The sequence below is a fragment of the Nothobranchius furzeri genome, chromosome 18 (assembly GCF_043380555.1).
Source record: "Nothobranchius furzeri strain GRZ-AD chromosome 18, NfurGRZ-RIMD1, whole genome shotgun sequence".
NCBI lineage: Eukaryota > Metazoa > Chordata > Actinopteri > Cyprinodontiformes > Nothobranchiidae > Nothobranchius > Nothobranchius furzeri.
The window spans coordinates 6,526,091-6,546,005 of NC_091758.1; positions in this window are offsets into that span (position 1 = coordinate 6,526,091).

The window sequence follows — 19,915 nt, forward strand, 5'->3', positions numbered from 1 at the left end:
GTACCCCGTCACACCGTTTGCCCTCCCTGCTGGCTTTGGACTCTTGCCGACTACTTCACACTTGGATATCTCCAGGACACTTTTAGTTAGGGTTAATAAATCATTGTTTGAACTTTCTGCCTTTGTCCTGTGATGGTTCTTCATGTCGTGGGTTAAACACCTTCCCAGGAACATGACAGAATCATCCAGCCAAAACGCTAACCCCACGGAATCATCACTCACCGATTTCAGTTCTAGGTTAACTCAGCAGGAACAGGCCCTGCCGGTCTTATTGGAACACCTCCAGATTGTTAACCAACGATCTCAACAGCTGGAGGCCATGATCCGTCAACTTCAACAGGGCTTGACCCAGCTCCAGGCTCAGGACCCCTCTCAGGAGAGAGCCACCACCTCCCAAGGAAACCTCGCCGTTCCTGAGCTCAATACTGAAGGGGCCGCGGCCGCGGAACCCGCCTATTACCACACCGCCCCTGCGCCTCCTGCTCAGACGTACAGTGGAGAGTTCGAGGAGTGCCACAGTTTTCTCCTCCAGTGTCAGTTGGCGTTTGCACGGTCTCCTGGAGCCTTCCACACTGATGTAAGTCGCATTTCTTATATTGTTGGACTGCTACGAGGAAAAGCATTAAGGTGGGCAGAAGCTAAGAGCCACAACCCTGCCTTTTTGGCAGGCCCCTTGGACGTTTTCCTGGCCGAATTTAAGTTGACTTTTGGCTCTGACATATCCCCTATGGACATAAGCAGGAGGCTGTGGACGCTGTCACAGGGGCAGAGGACGGTGGCAGAGATGACCCTGGATTTTCGTACCCTGGCGGCTCGATCCGCCTGGAACGAGGAGGCCCTCATCGCCGCCTTTACGGAGGCTCTAAACAGCCGCATCAGGAACCAGCTCGCCATGTGCCCGGAACCTCAGTCCCTGGAGGGGCTGATCAAGCTGGCCATCTCCCTCGACAAGAGGCACCGGGAGCTTCACGTGCCCACACCTACACCGGCAACTGGGTCAGTAAGTCATTCCTCGGAGAGTCTTCCCCCGGAGGAACCCATGCAATTAGGAAAGACCAAACTCAGCAAGGAGGAACGTGAACATCGCATGAGGTCAGGTCTTTGCATGTACTGTGGGGGGTCTGGGCATTTTGCCAAAGCCTGCCCGGTTCTGGTAAAAGGGGCGTGCCCACCGGTAATGTCGGGACTACTGGTGGGCAGTCAGAACTCTAAGGGGTCCCGCAGTGTGTTACCTTGTATGTTGTATGCTGATGCTAAACAGTTTCCGGTTGATGCTTTGTTGGATTCAGGTTGTGAACAATCTTTGATTGACACAGAACGAGTACGTCAGTGGGGAATTCCCACGACCCGGCTCTCCACTCCACTCGCGGTGGCGGCTCTGGATGGACGCAGCTTAACCACCATCACGCATCGGACTGTCCCGGTAAAACTCAGGGTGTCGGGAAATCATGTGGAGGAAATAGAGTTTTTTGTTTTTCCCTCCCTACAGACTGCAGTAGTGCTCGGTCACCCTTGGCTCCTCCGCCACAATCCCCAGGTGAACTGGGAGACGGGAAGAGTGGAGGGGTGGAGCCCGAGATGCTCCCAGTCCTGCCTCGGAGCAGCCCCTCCTAATATCAGCGCTTTTAGACCGCCATCAGCCGAGAACATTGACCTGTCTAATGTACCCCAGGAGTATCACGACCTCGCACAGGTATTTAGTAAGGACAGAGCTACTTCTCTTCCTCCACACAGGCCTTTTGACTGTAGCATAGAGCTGCTGCCTGGGGCTCCTCTTCCCAGCAGTCGTCTGTACCACCTCTCCAGACCTGAGCAGGAGAGCATGGAGACCTACATACAGGAATCCCTGGCCGCTGGACTCATTCGAACCTCTTCCTCTCCCCTGGGCGCGGGGTTTTTCTTCGTCCCAAAGAAGGAAGGTACCCTCAGACCTTGCATAGACTATAGAGGACTAAACCAGATCACTGTAAAGAATAAATACCCATTGCCTCTACTCAGCTCGACCTTCGAACCTCTGCAGAACGCACGGGTGTTTAGCCGTCTGGATCTTAGGAACGCGTACCACCTGGTGCGCATCAGGCAAGGGGATGAGTGGAAGACGGCTTTTAAGACTCCTATTGGACATTATGAGTATTTGGTTATGCCTTTTGGGTTGACTAACGCCCCTGCTGTATTCCAGGCGCTTGTGAACTCTGTGTTGGGCGATTTCCTGAATAAGTTTGTAACAGTTTATTTAGATGACATTTTGATTTTTTCAGAGGACTCTGCACAGCATGTGGAACATGTTAGAGCGGTTCTCCAGCGGTTGTTGGAGAATCGCTTATATGTCAAAGCAGAGAAGTGTTTGTTTCATGTCCCACAGGTCAAGTTCCTCGGGTTCATCGTGGAACACGGGAGGCTCAGAGCGGATCCGGAGAAGGTCCGCGGGGTCACGGAGTGGCCCACCCCCTCATCCAGGAAACAGCTGCAGCGCTTCCTGGGATTTGCGAACTTTTACCGGCGCTTCATTAAGGGATACAGCCAGGTAGCCACACCGCTAACTAACTTAACGTCTGTGAAATGCCCATTTGTCTGGTCCCCAGAAGCCGAGGCTGCTTTCCAGGAACTTAAGAGGCACTTCACCGCCGCTCCAGTCCTCCACAGACCCGATCCCCAGAGGCAGTTCGTGCTAGAGGTGGATGCATCTGAGACCGGGGTGGGGGCGGTCCTCTCACAGGTAGCGCCCGAGGACAATAAACTGCACCCGTGTGCCTTTTTCTCCAGGCGGCTGTCCCCGACGGAAAGCCGTTACGACATGGGAGACCGGGAGCTGCTCGCGGTGAAACTCGCCATCGAGGAATGGAGGCATTGGCTGGAAGGAGCGGAACAGCCGTTCCTAATATGGACAGACCACAAGAACTTGATCTATCTGAAAGAAGCCAAACGTCTTAACCCCCGCCAATACAGGTGGTCGTTGTTTTTCTCACGCTTTAATTTTCAGATTTCTTATCGCCCTGGATCAAAGAACACTAAACCCGATGCCTTATCCAGACTGTATGCACCAGACCAAGAACCCGAGCCCGAACCCATCCTTCCTTCGTCGTGTGTGGTAGGTGGGATCACCTGGGAGATCCGGGACAAGGTTTTGGAGGCACTCAAAACCGAGCCCGGACCAGGGGGACCCCCAGGGAGGCTATTCGTTCCTCAGGCGCTTAGGGGGCAGGTTATACATTGGGCACACACAGGAAGGTTTTCCATTCATCCAGGTGTGGGACGCACTATAGCTCTGATACGACGGACCTTCCTGGAAATGTACATAGACATTAAGAACTATATTTCAGCTTGTCATGTGTGCGCTCAGCAAAAGGGAGCCACCGAGCCCCAGCTGGGCTCCTCTGTCCCCTTCCTAATCCATCACGTCCCTGGTCGCATATAGCGCTTGATTTTGTTGTAGGTCTTCCAGAATCTCAGGGCTTCACATGTATCATGTCTGTGGTCGACAGGTTTTCTAAAGCATGTCATTTGGTGCCTCTTAAAGGCCTTCCCTCCTCCACTGTTACTGCCAAACTCCTTGTGAAGCATGTTTTTAGGCTGCATGGTATTCCCACGGAGATTCTGTCTGACCGGGGTCCCCAATTCGTGGCTCGGGTCTGGAAGGAGTTCGCAGAAGCTCTGGGCGCCAAGGTCGCCCTCACCTCCGGCCACCATCCTCAGACTAATGGGCAGTGTGAGCGGTTAAACCAAGAGCTGGGTGCCATGCTGCGTTGTGTCTGCTCCTCCCAGCCCAACACCTGGAGCACACATTTAGCATGGATCGAGTATGCTCACAACTGCCATGTATCCACCTCCACCGGTCAGTCACCATTTGAGGCGTCTCTGGGTTACCAACCCTCACTGTTTCCACAGCAGTCCTCGGCTTCAGTCTCCATCCCGCAGTTTCTCAGGGGGGCCAGACGGGCATGGGCCTCTACCCGGGCGGCTTTGGAGCGCACTGCCGCCAGGAACAAGCAGCTGGCAGACCGACACCGGCGCCCCGCACCGCTGTACTCTCCTGGTTAGAATGTTTGGCTGTCTTCCCGGGACATCCTGCTAAAGGCCTCCTCTAGGAAGCTCACTCCTAGGTTCATCGGCCCCTTCAGGGTCCTGGACACGCCTACTCCCACCACGGTTCGGCTGGACCTCCCCAGGAATATGAAGGTACACCCTGTATTTCACATTTCCTTGGTTAAACCCATTGGTTCCAGTCCTCTTTGCCCTGCTCCTGCGCCTCCGCCGCCGGCCCGGCTCTACAAGGGGGGACTGGTCTACTCAGTCCGGCGGATCCTCGACTCCCGACCCCGTGGTCGTGGGGTCCAGTACCTGGTCGACTGGGAGGGGTACGGCCCAGAGGAACGCTCCTGGGTCCCGCGCTCCTTCATCGTGGACCATTCCCTCATTCGGGACTACGAGGAGTCGGTTGCTAGGACGCCGGGTGGCGTCTGTTGAGGGGGGGGCATTGTTGTGTGACGGGGTGAGTACTCCCTCTTCTCCACAACATCTTTGTAAGACTGTCATTCCAGGAGAGGGCACTCACCAGCTGTGGGGCATTACCGATCAGCGGCAGCTGCAGATCCTCTAATCAACCGCAGCAGAGCTCTATTTAAGAGGAGAGGGAACCACTTCACATCGCTGGATGATTAACTACTCACGGTAGAATCTTGCCACTCAGTACTAGGTTTTACTTGGTCTCTGCTCAGACATTTGTGCTGTCACAGTTTTTGGATTTATCTGGGTTTTTTTGTGCTTGGATTTTTTGGTGTTTGGACTCAAGTCTGTTTCATCTTCAGGATACTTGGAATTGCTGAACCACAGATGGATGTACCTACCTGGAAGTCACCATAACCTGCCTGGATTACACACTCAAGGTTCACCTCTCCTCCAGCTTCACTTGCCCTCTGCCGCCATCATCTGGCTCCCTCTCCTGGACGTACCCCGTCACACCGTTTGCCCTCCCTGCTGGTTTTGGACTCTTGCAGACTACTTCACACTTGGATATCTCCAGGACACTTTTAGTTAGGGTTAATAAATCATTGTTTGAACTTTCTGCCTTTGTCCTGTGATGGTTCTTCATGTCGTGGGTTAAACACCTTCCCAGGAACATGACAGGGTGATCTGATTCTATCACATGTATAAATATTAAATGCTTATATATTATTGCTTTTCACTGGTAAAAATGTGTATTGGGGATAAATCTACCTACTTTTTTCTTTTTTTCTTGATTTTATTTGAATAATGTCTTGCCCTTTCTCTCTCTAACCTTCCTGCATGCTGCATGTTTTCTCCGTCTTCCAGAAAAACTGTTTCCTAGACTTGCTACTTTCTAACGATCAGCCAAAGGGATCTTCACATGCGCGGCGCTCCAGCAGTAATGAGTTAAAATCACCGGGGCACAGATTATGAACTCAGCTGAGGTAAAGCACGTCAGAAAAGCACAAAATACCAGAGAATATGCGCTGATATGAACGATCGCAAGTGAATTATTTTGTTTTAGTGGAGCGATTTTGTGAATGTTACAGTGGCCGCGGGCAGATGCAGCTGGAGTAGTTGAGCCGGTACCGCTACGTCCTCTCTGCCCGCAAAGCTGAGTCCATAAATGACGTAATATATGCAGATACTGGATCTTTCTTCGGGTTTCCCGCAATTTGAATTTTTAAGGAACACATCTTGATTCTGGGTTTAAAAATGCATTGAAATTACTGCATTACTGACAATTGTACCGAGTAAATATTACCATTTTCTTTCCCTGTAATGCCTTACATTACCACATTACAGCAAAAAGCAATGCATTACAGTAATTAATTACTTTTGTACCGCATTACTCCCAACACTGGTTGACACGTCACTGCAACATTGCGTGGTCATCGGGGGCAGTTCCTGTGGAGTGGCAGACTGGGGTGGTGGTCCCCATCTTTAAGAAGGGTGACCTGAGAGTGTGTTCCAACTATGGGGGGATCACACTCCTCAGCGTCCCTGGAAAGGTCTACTCCAAGGCACTGGAGAGGAGGGTCCGATCGATAGTTGAATCTCAGATTGAGGAGGAGCAATGTGGTTTTCGTCCTGGCCGTGGAACTGTGGACCAGCTCTATACCCTTGCAAGGGTGATGGAGGGGGCATGGGAGTTTGCCCAACCAATCCACATGTGTTGTGTGGATTTGGAGAAGGCTTATGACCGTGTCCCCACGGGCACCCTGTGGGGGACGCTCCAGGAGTATGGGGTGGGTGGCTTTCTGTTAAGGGCCATTCAGTCCCTTTACCAGAGGAGCATGAGTTTGGTCCACATAGCCGGTAGTAAGTCGGACCTGTTCCCGGTGAGGGTTGGACTCCGTCAGGGCTGCCCTTTGTCATCAGTTCTGTTCATTACCTTTATGGACAGAATTTCTAGGCGCAGCTGTGGTGTGGAGTGTGTCGAGTTTGGTGGCAGGAGAATCTCGTCTCTGCTTTTTGCGGATGATGTGGTCCTCCTAGCTTCATCCAGCTCTGACCTTCAGCTCTTGCTGGGTAGGTTCGCGGCCGAGTGTGAAGCGGCTGGGATGAGGGTCAGCACCTCCAAATCTGAGACCATGGTTCTCGACCGGAAAAGGATGGCTTGCAAACTCCAGGTCGGGACAGAGGTCCTACCTCAAGTGGAGGAGTTCACGAGTGAGGGTAGGAGGGATCGGGAGATCGGCAGGCAGATTGGTTCGGCGTCTGCAGTGATGCGGACACTGAGCCGATCTGTCGTGGTGAAGAGGGAGCTGAGCCAGAAAGCCAGGCTCTCGATTTACCGGTCCATCTACATCCCAATCCTCACCTATTGTCATGAGCTTTGGGTAATGACCGAAAGAACGAGATCGCGGATACAAGCGGCCGAAATGAGTTTCCTCCGTAGGGTGGTCGGGCTCAGCCTTAGCGATAGGGTGAGGAGCTCGGACATTCAGGAGGGACTCGGAGTAGAACCACTGCTCCTCCGGATCGAAAGGAGTCAGCTGAGGTGGTTTGGGCATCTGGTCAGGTTGCCTCCTAGACGCCTCCCCAGGGAGGTGTTTCGGTCATGTCCTGCCGGCAGGAGGCCCCCGGGTCGACCCAGGACACGTTGGAGAGGTTACATCTCTAGTCTGGTCCGGGAACGCCTTGGGGTCCTGCCGGAGGAGGTGGTGGAGGTGGCCGGGGAGAGGACGGTCTGGAGCTCCCAAGTTGGGATGCTGCCCCCGCGACCCGGACCCGGACCCGGATAAGCGGAGGAAGACGACGACGACATTCAAACACTTTTGAATTTAAGTATCAGTATAAGCAGAAGGTACTCAAGTTGTATAAAAAAGAATGTGACAAATGTTAACAAATATTCTTGCACGGAAAGGAAAAATATACAGTTGAGACTAACACTGGTAACTCTGTTGAGGTTTGAAGAGTAATTGTGTTTCATTGTATACGGGCACTGGTCAGTCTGCTAAGTTTGATGCAATACTGAAGAATGAAAAGGTGGGAGATCATACGAATGTTTCTTCATCTCACTCCTGTTCTATTGTCATGGAAAGTATTATTGTTATGTTAAATTGTTGTGGCATTATTTTTTTCTTTTTTACATTGTTATGAAAATAGAATAAATGTTTTAATAAAAAATATAGGAGAACAAAATTGTAATTATGTTTAACGGTGTGGAACACTGAAAGAATATTGATCCATGATCCCCACAGATGTCTCTTCATGGTTTGGCACACACGTGGTCCGCGGATTGTTCATGTCAAGTGCCTGGATGAGCACGAACAGGGCTGCTGCAGCAGACAGCAGTATTTGGAGTCTTGATTCCTGAAATTTGGACATCTGGCTTCGGATTGGATAACAGTAAAGCAACTTTATAACTCTGATTGCTCTGCGAGATTGATGTTTTTATCTCCATAAACAACAAAAGTCTGCAAGATTTTCTGCTGTGTGGTTGAGTTGTTAATTGCTAATAGGGGTTGTATGAACTAGTCGACTAGTCGACTTCACTGCTCTGTAGTGACTTTTTATGCCTTTCAGCGACTAGTCGCTGTTACGTGATAATGACAAAATGGAGTCTGCGGAAAACACAGCAGGTGACAAGCCGGGTGGGTCATTGCCGCAAACTAGCAGAAATGTTTCAGTTGTGTGGAAATACTTCACTAAAGATGAATCTTCTAATTCTGTAACATGTAAAATCTGCATGTCTGTTCTAAAATACAACAAAAATACAAGTGCTATGCACATGCATTTGAAAAGGCATCCGCTAATGCTAGCTGAGGAGGGACAACCCAAGTCGCATGTTCAGCAGTCAATCAGCGCTTTCACCAAACGTCCAGCTGTAACAGAAAGACGACGGCAGCAAATCACCAATTTGTTGGTGGATTTTATCGTCAAAGACATCAGACCATTAGCTGCAGTCCACGAGACGGCTTCAGAGACCTACTGAATTTTTTCGAACCAGGTTACAACGTCCCATCCTACAACACACTGTGGAACACCATTGCACACCAGTATGACAACCTGCGTGAAAATATTAGTGAAGAAATGAAAGGCCAGAGTGTTTCGCTAACAACTGATCTGTGGACATCTTCCACCATGGAGCCGTATATTACGGTAACTGCTCACTACGTTACCGATTCATGGCAGCTGAAGGCCCGGGTGCTCTGTACCGCCATGATGCCAGAGAGGCACACGGCTGTAAACATTGCTGATCGGCTGTCTTAAAATAATCAGTGAATGGGGAATACAGGTGTTTTGCACAGTCCACGATAATGCCAGTAACATGAATCTAGCCATGGAGCTATGCGAGATGTTTCCACATGATCTGGGCTGCACCGGACACACACTGCAGCTGGCAGTTAAAGCTGGATTAGTTTAACCTGAGGTGGTGAAAGCTGTCGATGCAGCAAGAAGAGTTGTCAGCCACTTTCGCCACTCTTCACTTGCATCTTGCGCTCTGAAGCAGCGTCAGGAACAGCTTGGCGTAAAATCCAACAAACTCCAGACTGACTGTCCTGTTCGGTGGAATTCCACTTTTGTCATGCTCCAGCGGCTGTTCGAGCAGAGGATCGCGGTCCAGTCCGTACTTGCAGATGAAGCGGTCACAAAGTCAAGCGTCCAGAAGTCACTTGCCATGAGAGCCTCCCAGTGGGAGCTTGTGGAACAGCTGATTCCTGTGCTGCAACCTCTGGCTAAGGCTACTGAAATAATGTGTGGCGAGTTGCACGTTGGGCTCTCTTTCATTTATCCAGTGATTTTCAACATGATCAGCAGCACTCTGTGTGTTGAAGAGTCTGACCTGGCAGCTGTACGCACTTTCAAAAACACGGTCCGACAACAGCTGGAAACGCGCTTCAAACTGAGGTCTGAGGATCTGACCGAATCTATCCCGATAGTTGCCTGCATGTTAGACCCTCGCTTCAAACATCTTCAGTTCATCCCGCAGAATAAAAGAGAGGAAGCCCAGAGACACCTGGACGTCCTGCTACAAAACGGAGAGCCGCCTGCAGCAACAGGTAGGTCCACTGAACTATAATACGCTCATATTATTCAGATGCATGCAGCATAGGTAATTTTAAACTTATCATTTTAGGTGAAGCTCAAGCCGAGGACACAACTGATGCCCAAATTGAGCCGATGACTGGGAAAAAAGCCAGACTCGAGGAAGACTTTGTGCAACTTTTTGGACCGCATTATCAAAGTGACAGGAGATCAACTCACTGCTCCACTGCAGCTGAAGAAATCCGGGATTATTTTTCAACACCACACATTCCCACCATGGACAATCCACTCCAGTGGTGGTCCCGCAACCAGGATAGATTTCCCCATTTGGCAAAGCTAAGCAAAAGCTATTTGGCTGTTCCAGCTACCAGCACCCCGAGCGAGAGGATTTTTTCACTTGCCGGGAATACGATCACCCGACAGCGGGCGAGCCTTCATCCTGATCATGTGGATGCACTAATTTTCTTGCACGCAAACCAGGATCAAAAACAAATGACCAAACAGACTGTCGGCAGCGAGTAAACATACGTTTTTTGTGGACTTTTTTTTTAGGAGTTTTTATTTTGCGCACTTAATTTTACATGTTACACAAGAGTTACATGATTATTGTTACTGATTAGCAGCAATAAGCCTGCTTGTTCTCTTTTATGCTCTGCATTCAAGAATGTTTTTGAAGCTGAGTGTTGTCAGCATTTGCAATAAGGGTTGCCAATAAAGCCTAAGTGTTCTAAAGCTGTCCTGTCTACTGCGTTTATGCTACACATTCTCACACCCAAGCATAAAAAATGACGCGGTGTGACCAAGCGTTTGTCTCCAAAAGAAGGGAGCTCCTGCGCTCTCCGGTCACCAACCGCCGCTTCCGGTGTATGACGTCATCAACGACTAGTCGAAGTCGACTCGACTTTCATTACTTGACTGTCGACTTGAAAAAAAATAAAGTCGTGCAGGCCCTAATTGCTAATGGTTAGCATTTGCTATATGAGATGTTCCTTGATGCAAAAACAACAGCCTTCCCCATTGCGAGCCAAGATTGGTGAGTCCAAACAACCATCAGACTATTTGAATCCTAGAGCAATGGTCCGCAAATGGTGGCCCGCGGCCACGTCCAGCCTGCAAGCCCTCCCTTTGTGGCACCCAAACCCTGCGCTTTATTATTTTCATAATTTCATTATTGTTTCTCCTGGAAGTGCTCAGTCAGACCGAGTGCTGTGATGTTTGGAGATCTGGTCTTGGGGAGGGAGCGGGGTCAGTGACGACGGCTGCAGCGTAATCATCTGTCTCTTTTATTTAGGGACACGGAGAAGTTAAAAGGAGAGAGAAGTAGAAGATAGAAGTTCTTGTTCCACGTTATTCTTTTGTGTCATGATGATAAACTGATGTTAAATTCAGCTTAAAGAGAAACTGGAAGGAAGCTTTGGTTCATTTTAAGTTACAGGAGGTCCTGTTTCCTGTCTGCTCCTCCAGAGACAGCATGGACATGAGGGTTACATGGTGAGGGTCCCACAGGTTAGTGCAGTCACACAGCTGAGCTGGAGGGGGACAGGTGTTGTCCTGCTTTATATTGCAAGCTTGTGTGTTATGTGCTTTACAGCCAGCGATCCAAACAGCAGCAGCAGCTGCTGCACATAAAAAGAGTATTGTAGGCTGCACACTGACATCGGGAGGAAGGGTGGCCCGAGAGGTGAGTTACTGGATGTCAAGACCACAAGAACCCAAAGAGTCGTAGCCCCCTTTCAATTCAGCTTTCACCGGCCATGAGATTCACTCAGGGCCTGCAGGCTGGATGTCTGTCTGAGGTGAGGAGTGGCTCTTAAAAGAGCCGTTGTGTCTGTAAGCACTTGCAGCGAAGCAGAGAGTCTGACTTGTCAAAAGTGAAGATGGTTTCAAAATGCTTTTTCCACCAATTTGGCTGAATCGGAAGATAGCTGGAAACTGAATTAATCTGGAAGTCATTCCTGTTTTATTAAAATAATTGTTTACAAATGTACTGGAACTGTTTGTGTTGTTGTTTTTCTTCGGGCCAATAAGGGGCACAGGTTCATATAGTTTAAGTTTACCATGTTAAAACAGCTTGTACTTAGAAAAAGTGTGGCAGGAAGTTGCTTTTCCCAAGAGTGAAGTGAGGCATGGCGTGTTCCCTTTTAATCAGTGGCCATCCACTCCATTATATTCCTTTGAGTGGCAATATGAGTAAGTTCTTTTTTTGTGTTTACTGTTAGACAAAGTATTTAATGTTACTGAATTAATTTGACATGTTTGGTGTGCTTTACATGCAAATAGAAAAGTGTAATTTAAGATAATGCTGATGTGATCGCTAAAGAAAGGTTAACCCTTTATTGTAAAGTAAATGGAAATGTTTGATTTAAGTGGATTTTATACTTTATACACTGAGATTTTTCTGTGTTTTATATAATTTCAGTTTCACACTTTTTTGCAATAAATCCTGTTCAAATACAACATGTGCCTGTTCCTTGGAGGAAGTGATGCGAGTGAGAGTTTAGCTGGCTGTGAATCTCAATATAGGACTCTGGGTCACATTGGGTGCAACAGTACAGTGAAATCATAGCATTTGCCGAGGGATTCGAGTGGCGTTCTATCCAACCATGAAGGAAGCAGAGGCTGAATGTCAAAAAGTGGAAACAAAGTCAACTCACTACAGAAGGTCCTCAAAATCTTCAGGAAGACTGACCGTTAGATCAACTGCAGCATGTTCAAGCAGGTCATCTGCATCAAGCCGAGCCAGTATGGCAGCAGCACGGGCACAAGCAGAAGTGCAAGCAGCAAAAGCACGATTAGTCTACGCTGAGAAGGAGATGAGCATTAAAATAGAAAAAGCTTGTCTAGAAGCTACTCTCAACATGATAAATCTCCAAAAAGAGGCTGATGCAGCCATGGCCAAAGCAGAGGTAATGGAGGCAGCAGTAGCTCAATTTGACAAAGCTGAGTCACTGGAAGCGCTGTCATTTTTACCCCTACAAAAAACCACAGAAAAATAAGTGAGTGCATAATTATACACAACTACACTGATCTGGCTCAAGACAATACATTGAAACACAAAAGTGGACAATGGTAGGGTCAAACTTTAGGGAAGACCACAATGTTAGCTTCCCACCATTCTCAGTTTTTGTTGAATTTGTGAAACAGCAAGCAAAAGCAAGGAATGATCCAAGTTTCACCACTCTTTCAAAACAGCTCTCTCCTATGCCAACAACATATCCAGCCAATGAAAAGAAAAGCCAGCGGGCAACTACAACCAAAAGCCATCAGTAACTGTGCATAAGATGGACATATCTTCAGAGGGATCCAAAGCAAAAGAACCAGATGAAGACATTAAAAAACAATGTCCCATACATCACAAACCCCACCCAGTCAAAAGATGCAGGGGTTTCAGAACTATGCTGCTTGATGATAGGAATAAGTAGCTCAGAGAGAACAGCATCTGTTATCGCTGCCTTGCTTCCACCAGCTACGTAGCCAAGGACGGGGCAGTCAAGATTAAATGTGAAAAGTGCAACAGTGAAAGACACCTGGCCCCACACCACAAATGCCCAAGCCACCCCTATCACCTGCAGAGCACGGCAGGGAGCAAGCAAACCCACAGGAGCAAGATGCTACTGCTACTTGCACAGAGGTATGTGGAAAGAAAATCACTGGGAAATCCTGTTCTAAGATCTGCTCGGTGCATGTCTATCCCAAAGGTCAGTGAGAAAACGTCAGGAGGATGTGCGCAATAATCGACTATCAAAGCAATCAGTCACTTGCAAAAACAGAGTTTTGTGACATATTTGACATACAAACCACAACGGAGCCATGCACGCTGAAAACTTGTAGTGGTGTAACATAAGTTACTAGTAGAAGAGCATGTGACTACATGGTCGAGTCATTAGATGGAAAAATGAGTTTTCCTCTCGCCACTCTCCTTGAGTGCAATGCCATCCCCAACAACAGGTAAGAGGTGCCCACTGCAGAAGCAGCTTTACATCACCCTCATCTGAAAACAATAGCTGCTGAGATGCCACCTCTCGACCCCAATGCAGATATTCTGTTGCTAATTGGGCGAAACCTGCTGAGAGTTCACAAAGTGAGGGAGTAAATTAATGGCAGAGACAATGAACCATTTGCGCAGAAGCTAGACCTTGGCTGGATTACTGTTGGCGAGGTTTGTCTTGGCAACGCTCACAAACCAAGTAACGTGAATATGCTGAAAACTCGTATATTGGACAATGGCTGCTGACCAAGCTATATCATTCCATGTGACAGTCACCTCAATGTAAAGGAGGACTTCAGTCTGCGTCAGACCAAAACCATTTCCACTCGTCCGCCACCGGCTTACCCACACCAAAGGCCTACAGCTGAGAATCCAGGAGAGACTGTGTTTCATCAAGCCAGTAACGACTACCACTTTGCTCATTCAGTTGAGGACATGATCTTTCTGAAAAAGATGTAAGGACACTTTAAAGACTACACCAACAGCTGGGTTGCTCCACTCTCGTTCCGAACCCCCACACGCAAGCTCCCGAATAACCGGTCCAGTGTCTATCAGCGGCTTATGTCTTTACGACGTATGCTTGACAAGAAACCAGAAATTAAAACACACTTTGTAGAGTTCATGCAGAGAATGCTTGACAACCAGCATGCAGAGCTCGTACCACCTCACAACAAAGACATAGAGAACTGGTATCTCCCAATGTTTGGTTTTGTATCATCCACAAAAGCCAGGGAAGATACATGTGGTGTTTGATTCCAGCGCACAGTTTGATGGAGTGTCCCTCAGTGATGTACTGCTGTCTGGCCCAGACTTGAACAACACACTTTTAGACCTGTTGGTTCGCTTCAGGAAAGAACCAGTTGCCATCACAGCTGACATTGATTGAGCAAATGTTTTACTGCTTTGTAGTCCAAGAAAAATCACAGAGACTACCTCCGCTTTCTGTGGTACAAAGACAACGACCTTGCCAAAGATAATGTAGACTTCCAAATGAGGGTGCATGTCTTTGGTAACAGTCCCTCTCCGGCAGTGGTAATCTATGGGCTGAGACTAGCAGCAAGTGAGGCCGAAAGTGAATGTGGAATTGATGCCCCAAACTTCATAGAGCAATACTTCTATGTTGATGATGCATTAAAGTCTTTCCCAAACACAACCACAGCTGATGCTGTAGATGTCCTACAGAGGGCTCAGAAAATGCTTGCCCTCTCAAACCTATGTCTTCACAAGATCACTTTCAATGAAGTGGAAGTTGTGAATGCATTCCCTCCTGAGGATAGGGCCAAAGAAATCAAAGATCTGGACTTTACAAAAGTTTGGGGGTGAGTTGGAACCCCACAACAGACACGTTCACATTCCATGTTCCACATGAGCAGAAGCACTTCACTCAATGTGGTGTGCTCTCAACCATAAACAGCTTGTTTGACCCTCTTGGTTTGCTTGCACCTGTAACCATCAAAGGCAGATTTCTTCTCAGGGAGCTCTCCAGCATCAACCTTGAGTGGGACAGTTCCTTACCTCAAGACATGTACGAGGACTGGAGAAGGTGGCAGAATTCACTAAAACGTCTCACAAATCTACACATTCCCCACACCTATGTCAAAATTTCCATCTCACAAGCTACCTTCATTGAACTCTGTGTGTTAACAGATGCGTCGGTGAAAGCCATCGCTGCAGGAGCATAGCTGAAGGTCATGCATGGAGATGGGCACAGTGAAGTTGGTTTCGTCATGGGTAAAGCCAAACTGGCTCCTGTACCAGAGTCTACATTCCACGATTAGAGCTCTGCGCTGCAGTGCTTACTGTGGAGATGTCAGAGCTTCTCAAAGAAGAACTCAAAGTTAAGATTGACATGACAATGTTTTACACCGATAGTAAAATGGTGTTAGGATATCAGCAATCAAAGCAGAGCATTTCATGCATATGTGAACAATCGTGTACAGAGAATCAAGCGGTAAGTTGACTTACTTTTAAACTTGAAAATTGTCCCCGAAGTAGCTGCCTGCTTCTGATCCGCCGGCCCTTTGAAAATACCGTGGTGTATTCTGAGTAATTTTTGACCAAGGCTAGGCTACAAGACACCTCCCATGTATACTCACTCAGCTAGCTAAACGGCTAACAAACTGAGAACACACGCCTCGGTAGAACATGAACATTGGAACACGTCTTGGCGGCTCCCGATGACGTATCTCCTAGGCAACCGGGGCAGGGCCAAGACATCAAGGCAAGGTTCCTTGGCATTGAGAAACACCCCTGGTGTGTTCCCTTTCAATCTGAAGCCATCCACTAAATTATATCTAGTGATTGGTAGATGAAGCCTCATGAAGCATTTCAGCACATTCCCCAAATAGTATTGATACTGTTGACACAGTGCTGCTGTTTTGCTCTATAATGACACCTACTGGACTTTAAATATCATTGCAGGCAACATACTGGAGACACAACAGACACTGATTCAATGACCTAATCATTCTTGTATACACTGTAAGCTATTGTAGGCCTACTTCATATAGTATTACTTTAAACTTCAAAATTTAAAATATATACACCTCAAAATATTCTGTGAATGATACCAAGTGACAATTAAAGTGGCAGTGTTTTGAATGTGATATTACCCATTTCAGTGTCATTGACTCAAAAGTTGTTTTTTTTTTGTTTTTTTATAAATTTTTATTCAGAAAAATAAGTTTATCCAATGTGTTGGCATTTAGTCTATTACGTTTTTGGACACTATTACACCAGCTTTCGAAAACACGCGTTCACAGGGCACAGAAGAAGCTGGGGTACACAAAAACTGTAAAGCCAGGTGGAAAAGGTTTGGGTAGGATGTCTTCCGGTTCCCCCAGTATGTTAATGGATTTTCTTGTCTTGAAATGATTCACTCTGCTAAGTAGCGCTGGACCTGAGCGATAGAGTCAGCTGTTGCATTGGTGGTTTGTCTGCCAACCTCTTGATCAAGCTGCTGCCACAGATTATCTGAAATAATAAAAAAATGCATAGAAGTTTTACTTTTTGTCTTCTACGCTGTATTAATATACATTAGCAACAAAACAAATGTGAAAATAAGCTGATAATACTGAACAACTTGCCTGAAGTGGGTAACTGCTCTGACGAAGGTCCAGGCTGTGGCTCAGATGTTGTGTGACCAATTACTGCAGCACACTCCATTTTCAGACGATTGACAGCCTCACTACACTTGGAGGAACTACGAAATCCGAGTGTTTTAAATCTGGGCTCTAAAAGTGTTGATAGGGTCAACACACTTAATGACTCCAGGTTAGAAGCAGTGTCTGTGACGCGACGTCTAAGTTGGTCATGGAGATGTGTGGCCATGGACGTAATTTTGACTTTAGAAGTGGGGGGGGGGGGGGATACCTTTACAGTATGCTCTAATGGGAAACAGGCTTAAACACAAACGGTTGTTTTCCGCTTGGTCCTAGAGCTCAACCAGTGTCAATTCAATATAGCGTAATGTTATTTTTGGATGGTAAAAAGTGCAGGGGTCAAAACATGACTTTAGAAAAAGTGGGGGGGACATGTCCCTCCTGCCCCCCCCCCCCCCCCCCCCCCCCCAAAAAAAAAAATTACGTCCATGTGTGTGGCTGCTTGTGTGTGTAGATGTAAAGAGTTCCGCTCAAGTGCACAAATTAGCATTTTCATCATCGGGATGACCTTTGATCCTGAAACTCTCCTCTCCTCAGACAACTCCACTGTGGCCTGATGGAAAGGGGCCAGCACAAGAAGTGCTTCCCTTAAGATGTTAACTCATCAGCTGTGAGTGGAGTTAAATCTGTTTGGAGAGAGGCAAGAGATACCCACACTGGTTCTTTCTCATCATGTAGCCGTGACAGCATCTGATATGTGCTGTTCCAACGTGCTGGTACCTCAGTGACAAGTTTCAAGGTGGGCCGTCCCATCTGTTGCTGCACTTGAGCTAGCTTCTCTTTTGCTGTGGTGCTGGATCTGAAGAACGACACGATTTGCCTAGATTTGTGTCTTATGGATGAAAGTTCAGGGATCTGATCACAGGATATTTTGACTATTAAATTTAGTTTGTGTGCAAAATGCAGATTGAATGTCGAATATGAAGAGTTCGTGTTGCTGCCATCATGTTTGGTGCTGCGTCGGTCACAAGACACCTTCCCTTATTTGTTATGGCCCAGTCGTCCATCATGCCCCTTTTGACTTGGGCCAGATGGTCAGCAGTGTGACTTTGTGGAAAGTGTTTGACTCCCAACACAGATGTACACAACTGCATATTATCACTGATGTAGTGACAGGTAAGAGCTAAGTAAGCCTCCATGTTCACGGAGGTCCACATGTCAGCTGTTATACGCACTGCCACAGCTTGCTGTACTTCCCTTTTTACTCGTTCGAGTTCCTCCGCATGTCTTTTGGCCATCATTTCCTTAACCGTCTGAAAATGAATCAAAATCAAATCAGTCTAGTACTTAACACATTAATTAGACCACCTGTCATTAAAGCAAGAAAAACATCCAGCTATGAAGTTCTCTGTGTTTTGCCCTGTTGAGTAGAAGGTAGGAATTTAAAACTGAATCCAGTTTTATACCCAAATGTGAGCTGGCACACCGGACAGAAATTATTCAAGCATGCATGATATTTGAATCACAAGTGTTTATTTTTGTTTGCTGTGTCATAAACCTTAAATCAGACGATGGTCTAATACATTTGTTAAGCACTGTATATATTACATGAGTAACAGCAGCTATCTGAGACATTGTCTATACAAACCTTTCTGGTTGGCAAAGCGTAAGATGGATCAAAGACCTGAATCAAGCCCCTGAACCCCTCACTCTCCACAATGCTCAGGGGTTGGCAGTCCTTTATAATAAAATTCAGGACTGCTTGGTCCAGAGCAATCTTCCTAGATTCAAGATTTCAAAATAATAAAACATATATTAGTAAAACAGTTGTGAGAAAGCACGCCCAGTGTCTATATAGGTCTACCCGTGTTCGTTCTTGGTGTATTTGCTTCCTCTTCGTTTTCATGCTTGACTCTGTAATGTCTCAGCATTGAGGAAGTGCTCTTATTTGCATAAGACAACTCCGCTGAGCAGATGTGACATTGAACCTAAATAAAATTAAATAAATAATTTACACTGAGAGTCAGTCACATTGCTGTTTTCAACTCTGACAGATGCGCTGAAAGAAGGAAAGACAAACACGTACCTTATTTGCAGTTAAAAGATCAAAATGATCCCACACAGCAGAAACTTTTCTTTTTCTCTCTGGCTCCATTTTCTTGATGTAGAGAGGGATGTCTGTTTTACCTTTGAAATGGTAATTTTCTTCTTTTCATGGCGACTCATCCCGTTGGCAGATGCAGAGTCGATACCTTATAAACACAGTTTGGCGCCTTGGCAATGAGCGACACAGCAGCAGTGTCAGTCATGTGACTTTTTCTAAAAGCAACACACGCATCGACACAGGTTTCACTCCATGAGCTTGACACATGCGCCGGTGTGTCGGTGTTGCTGGACCCAAGGCCGGATTAACCATATGGGCAACTGCCCAGGGCCCACGAAATCTAAAGGGCCCAGGACAGCAAGGTCACGAGCAAAATACTGTAGGCCTATCTGTAATCTCCCGCTTTATATTAAACTAGGGTGACCGTACGTCCGGTTTTCCCCGGACATGTCCACTTTTCACTCTCTGTCCTGGACATCTGGACTGGGGGTTCTTGTATTGATGAAAATGTCCAGCTTTTCATCCAGGAGCAGGGATGGAATTATGGGGGAACTGTAGATCCTACACATCCAGGGGAGCCGGAAAATATTTTTCTACCTATATTACATCATTTATGGACTCTTCTGAGCAGAGAGCACAGAAAGCGGCACAGCACTGATCGTTGTTGTGCAGCGCTCCAGGCTGCTGCGTCCAGCGCACGGTCCATTCTCAAAGTGGCGCAACCAAAAAACTATAATTAGCACACGATCGTTCATGTCCACACATGTTCTCTATTTTCTGTCTTATTTGTGCTTGAAGCGCTCTGCTACTGCGGAGCTCATCACCTGTTCTGCGGTGATTTCACCTCACTGACGCATCATCGAAATGCGCTCTCCGCTTTGCGGTCAGGAGATCCCTTTGATCTGCTCAAAAGTAACTGATGAGGTGAAAAAGTAAGAATCCAGGCAGTAGATTTTCTGGAGAGTTTAGAGGAGATGCAGGAAGATGAGAGACAGACAGGACAGGAAAACAGTTAAATAAAAACAAGAAAACAAAACAAAAAGTAAAATGTAGGTAGATTTATCTCCACTACACGCTTTTGCCTGTATAAAACAATAAGTTATACACATGTAATATTTATACATCTGATACAATTCAGATCACCTTCAAAACTCAGTCACACACCCAGGGCCGTTTCAAGGAATTTAGGGGGCCAAGGCAAAATGACCCCCCCCCCCCCCCCCAATAACTGGGCTCCCCAGA